The 5,615-nt window shown below is 36.7% G+C and overlaps 1 pseudogene; it reads right to left on the bottom strand.

Annotated features, from left to right (window-relative positions):
• Positions 1-1,558: 1,558 nt before the first annotated feature.
• LOC121146769 lies at positions 1,559-1,993 on the bottom strand (annotated as a pseudogene).
• Between the last annotated feature and the right edge of the window lie 3,622 nt (positions 1,994-5,615).

Raw genomic sequence — 5,615 nt, 5'->3', positions numbered from 1 at the left:
AGTGAAGTCAAGTGTTGCTGCTAAAGTGAAAAGCTGCTGTCAGTGTGGAAACGTGCTGTGGTGATGATGCTGAGAGCAGGAGGAAGCAAAAACAAACATAAGAAAAAAAACTCATCAGCGTGCTCTGCCTTTTACTCAATGGGATGCTTTTCACTGCATTCTATGGCAGAGACTTAAAACCATCAAGGAACACAACAGGAATGTATTCAAATTCCAGTTACAGCATCACAAAGAACATAAAGGGTAGATGCGAAACTCAGACTGATGGTTAACAAGTGGATCAGTCCGATACAATTCAGATGCCTTTCCAGTTAAGTGTTTGAATTCCGTTTTTCATTAGCTCTCTATAATTTGCACAGCACAATGAATTTCGAATTTAATCAAGAATTTGCTTTGCTTCCATAGAACTGAATGTTGATTGCTCAGTCAATGCATTTGAACTTTGTAAAAGTTGGACTTGTTAAAAACTGAGGACTATGGATACCTGGTCTCTCAATTTGCTTTAAAACAGAAAACTTACCTTAGTAGATGGCTGTGTCATGATATCATTCCTTTCTCTTACGCCAGTTCACTTAAGATTAGCCTTTTTTTTTCCTGGAATTTGTTGTAAAATATTTTATTAGCTGCATAAGAACACTAAGTACAAAACATGTACCAAGGCAATATATTGCTTCCATGTTTCTATCCCAGAATGTTTCATTTTACCTCTGAGTCTGATTTCAAGCCTCTCATTCTTTTATTTTTTTAACATCGCTAAAACATTTGGACTGTGAATGTCTGGAAAAACTTGATCCTATTATCTCTTTAACAATCTAAGAAGAGCATGGGATCAGCATAGTCATGAGATACACTTCTGTAAGGCTCTTACCAAAGCTCCAGAAATTGTTCAACTCGAAGAAGTCACTGAACAGTGAAATAACATTTAGAGGAAATTATTTGTTTTACTTTATTAATGTTACATTCAGTTGTTTAGTTGCCTTGTGTCAAAATTGAACTTTTTGTTTCTTAAGGGAGAAAAGGTAGGCAGAGAGGCTGTTCAAGCAAAACAATCAGAAATAGGATTCTGTGAAGTAGATTTTGATTGCATCAAGTGCTCCTGTGCTATTTTTCTCCCAAGATTTCGATATCATATTTTCATATGCATCCTTGCGTAACACCGAAGTTACTCATATATATCATTTAAAATCTGACGTCTTTTCAAGCTTTTTTTTTTTTGATTATAGAATATAAACGACTGAGTTTATATACTCTACCTGACTCTGACGGTGATGTACTATATTTCACGTTTATTTTGTTTTTGTTGTTTCATCTGAACAAACCTACTACCTACTGTTCATTAAGCATAGAGCACTTATGGAGTTCAGTGAGTCTTCTGACTTGCTATCTGGTAGGTTTTATGTACTAGGAAAAATTTAACATTAAGTTGCAAGTTGATATTTAATAAACATTGTGATATATATGTTCGACATAGAGCAGCCAGAGGTGGATGAAAAGCATTCTGTCAGAGGTCCATGTCCCTTGGAGGTGGGAGCCCGCAGCCCAGCACCTGCGGCCTTCATTAGCTGGGTCCCTTCTCTGCTTTGGTTGCAGTGGGCTCCCTCGCACCTGCTGCTGCCACTCCTTCTGCTGGCGTTTTCTCTTCCTCCTCTTCCTCCTCCTCTTGGGGATAGAGATCCGGGTATTTCTGCATACATTCCTGCATGGCCCGGAACTGGTCTACACAGTCTGACCCCTTGAGCCCCCTCCTTGCTGAAGTGGAAGAGCAGGAAAAGGGGACTTGAATTGCTGCCCACAGGGGCCACTGGCCATGTCCCCAAGGCAGTTGCAGTTAATGCCTCTATTGGGCAGTATCAGTCCATGCTCCTCATAGCGGTCGTTGGTGTCATCAGCCACCAGCTCCACATTGCTTGGAGTCTCATGATCTTCTTTGGTCAAATGTAATTCTTTGATCAAATGCAATTTGATCCTTCCCTTCCTGGTGGCTGTATGCCATGGCTGCGCCCAGGGGACTTCTTAGAGTGGCAGTGACGCTTTGACCTCCTGGTGCTCTGGCAAGGCCCGCGCACACCCACCCTCCTCCAGGCCTGCCTGCCACGCGCCTGTCCATTTGGGAATAATTTTAAAGAGCTCATAGATTTTGAGCACTTTATATATGATATGATGTTTTAATTTTAAGATTTATTATTATTATTATTTGAAAGGAAAATCTACACAGAGAGAGAATGATAGAGGGAGGGAGAGGGAAAGAGAGAGAGAAAGAGGGGGAGAGAGAGAGAGATCTGGCATCCACATAGTGGCTGGAGCTGGGCTGGTACAAAGATAGGAGCCTGGAACCTTCCCTTGGGTCTTCCATGTGGGTGCCAGAACCCCAAGGATTTAGACCATCCACTCTCCCATGAATGCCAGCAAGGAGCTGGATGGGAAGTATGGCAACCAGGGCTGGAACTGGCAGCCATGTGGGATACTGCCACAAGTGGAGGCTAAATCCACTATACCAAGGCATTGGTTCCGTATGGTACATAATAATTTTTGTGAAGGAATTCAAGATTGCCAATATGAGACCGTTGTGATGTGAAAATGTTTATGAAGTGTTTTCCTAACACCCATAAGACTGAAAAGCACATCTATACATCCTCATGTATTTAATCTGTATTGATTCTGCATTTTGTATCATTTGTATTAGACTGATTACTTAAATATCCATTCAAGTCTATAATAATTATAATTGTAGCAATAAAGCCAAATACCATTTTGTATAATACCGTGCGTGTAAGTACAGTAAGATGAACTTTTTTCTAAGAAATGGTAAGTCAAGCAATCAGCAGGAACTTCTATTATTAATATTCTTATTTCAAACATGAGAAAGTCGAAATTTAAAAAGTAATGCTCATAGAATAGAACTGATAAGAAATGAAATTTAATTCAAGCCAGTACCTGGCTTCAGAATTCATATTCCAAATTATTATTTTAATATATTTCCCTTCATTAGTAAGTCTGTGAGTGAAATTTTTATATATTATATATTACTATATAGTGAAATATATAATTATTATATATGTTATATAATCATATACAATCATACAATTATATACATTATTATATTTACATATAATGAGTAAAATTATTTTATATATTGCCACTTCAAGCCAATGTATAAACCTTTTAAGCACAATGAACAACAGTTATGTGAATCATATATAAAGTGAGTATAACAGAATTTTAGTGAAAAAAGCACAGCAATACGAAAATAGATATTATAGATCAAAACACAGATTGAAATTTCAGCTTCCTGCCAAAATTGCCAAAAAACATTTAAAACAATGAAATTAAAGATAAAGGAATATTTCTTCCCCTTCTTTTCTCATCAGAACAGGAAGGAATTTAATATCTTTCTTTTATCATTTCCATTCATTCTCCCCTTTTAAACTTCATGTAGAATATTTTGCTACTCTGTGAATAGCTGGCTTTCAGTGATTTAACTCTACTTTTTTTAGACTGTAGCATAGTGAAATAAAGAATGAAAATGAAAGTAGGTTGGTTCAGAATGCGCTGTAATGATAGTTGAATATTTTCTTCTCTCTCTAGAGTGTTTTCAAGGCTCACCATTTTTCCTCATTATAACCAGAAAGAGAAGGAGGTTGTAGCATAGATTGAGGTAGAATGCCCTGTGTGGGCTGTTGAAAAACGTTGTGAGCATAATGTGACATACTTATCCTGAATAATAAAGACAATTTCTTTATTCAATTTTTAGAATTATGTGTTTTAGAATTATGTGTATTTTAAGTGACATATCTGATTTCAGTAAGACTTATCTACTTTTTCTTTTTGCTTTAATTCTCTACTTTCATATTAAAGATTAAGTTTAACATTAAGAGTAAAAAACAGATCTCAAATGTTCTGTTGAACTTTACACAAATAAAAGGCTTCTCACGGAATAAAGGATCTTGAGTCTGTCCCTTCTCTGCTTCATAACAGATTACAACTATTTATGCCACTGTCAAGTAATGATATCACTTAGTTAATGCTTACAAAAATAGTACATGCTTGTCACTGGAAAATTCTGTGTATAAATGGCTACCAATTTAAAGTATTCTGTGTCTTGCAAAGAATTCATGGAATGAAGACCTAAAATCGATTTTTCCCTATTGACACATTATTAAAACACCCTGGAAAGAAAAATAGCTTGCTAGAATTTTCTGTTCGTTGTGACTATCCTCAGGTTTAAATTTAATGCAAGTCTAGATAATTTCTTCTGTTTTGGCCATACGTCGTTTGCATAAAGCAGACCCAATGAAGCTTTCCTATAAGATAAAGAATTATACTTTGGGGGAAGTGATTGCAGAAAGTTGTTAGACAACAGTGAAAACTGTACAATGCTAACCCCAATTTATTAATTGAGGTCAGTGGTTAGCGTTAGAGAATTCTGTGTACACAATTAAACAGACATTTTGCACTGTTCTTCCTTGTTAACTAGTTTTGAGATATTCTGCTGGACAGAAAATTGATAGACATGGTAAACATGTTCTAGTGCCTAATTAGCTCAGGTAGTACAATTATTTGTGTTCAATATCTATCAACAAAGCAAAGGTGCTTCAACTGCCATATAAACACTAGGAACAAAAATAAAACACAAAGGAATTTCACACAACTGGTCATTCTGATGGAAACGGACTTCTTGTTAATCCTGTCTTGCTATGTGGAAAGCTCCATTTAGGTAAAGAAATGCAATCAGAAAAAGCCTTCTTTAATTCTTCTAAATGAACATTTTCCAGAGCTAGAGAGACATGTTTTTTAGCATTGTGGAGCCTCCCATTAAGTTGGTTTATTAAAATAGCTGTGAATATTGTAGACTGAAAAGAAACCATTAAGTGGACCCTTAGGAAATCAACCCATTCGATAAAACAGTGAAATCCTTCAAAATGACCAACATAAAATAATGTGGTTTCAATTATTTATAACTTTCTCCTATTTCTTAATGTTTTTCTCATCTTTCAGCCACACTTTTTAAAGGATTTATATATATATATATATATATATATATAGACATATATATATATATTTTTTATTGGAAAGGCAGATTTACAAAGAGGAGGCACAGAGAGAAAGATCATCTGTCTCTGCTGGCTCACTCCCTAACTGGATGCAATGAGCCTATCCGAAGTCAGGAGCCAGGAGTGTTATCTTGGTCCCCCAGGGTCATACAGATTCTTTGTCATCCTCCACTGCCTTCCCAGGCTACCAGCATGGAGCTGACTGGAAAATGGAGCAAGCGGTATGTGAAACAATGCCCATATGATCTCTGTCCCTTCTCTATGCTGAGTTTCCATAGGGACACGGATGAAGTGCTGTTCCAACTTGCACTGCCATTTATTGCATTGGCTGAAACATAATTTTTCTTCATTTTATGCACTGAATGAGTGCATTACACCTAAACCACTACAAAGCTCAATGTATTCCTTCTTAGGGGCAGATTATTTTTTATTAAAACATCTCTGAGGTGGTAAAGTTGGAGGGATAAGTGGATTTGCTCAAAGAGGTCCCAGAGTAAGTGTTGTGCATCAATACCTCCCAGGTTTAGATTTAAAGTTTGCAAAGGGCAGTGTTCACTATGTATC

Source organism: Ochotona curzoniae, unplaced genomic scaffold (assembly GCF_017591425.1).
Source record: "Ochotona curzoniae isolate NIBS_2020 unplaced genomic scaffold, NIBS_Ocur_1.0 scaffold_4505, whole genome shotgun sequence".
Classification (NCBI taxonomy): Eukaryota; Metazoa; Chordata; class Mammalia; order Lagomorpha; family Ochotonidae; genus Ochotona; species Ochotona curzoniae.
The sequence above is the reverse complement of the archived record's forward strand: the minus strand, read 5'-3'. Positions and strand labels throughout refer to the sequence as shown.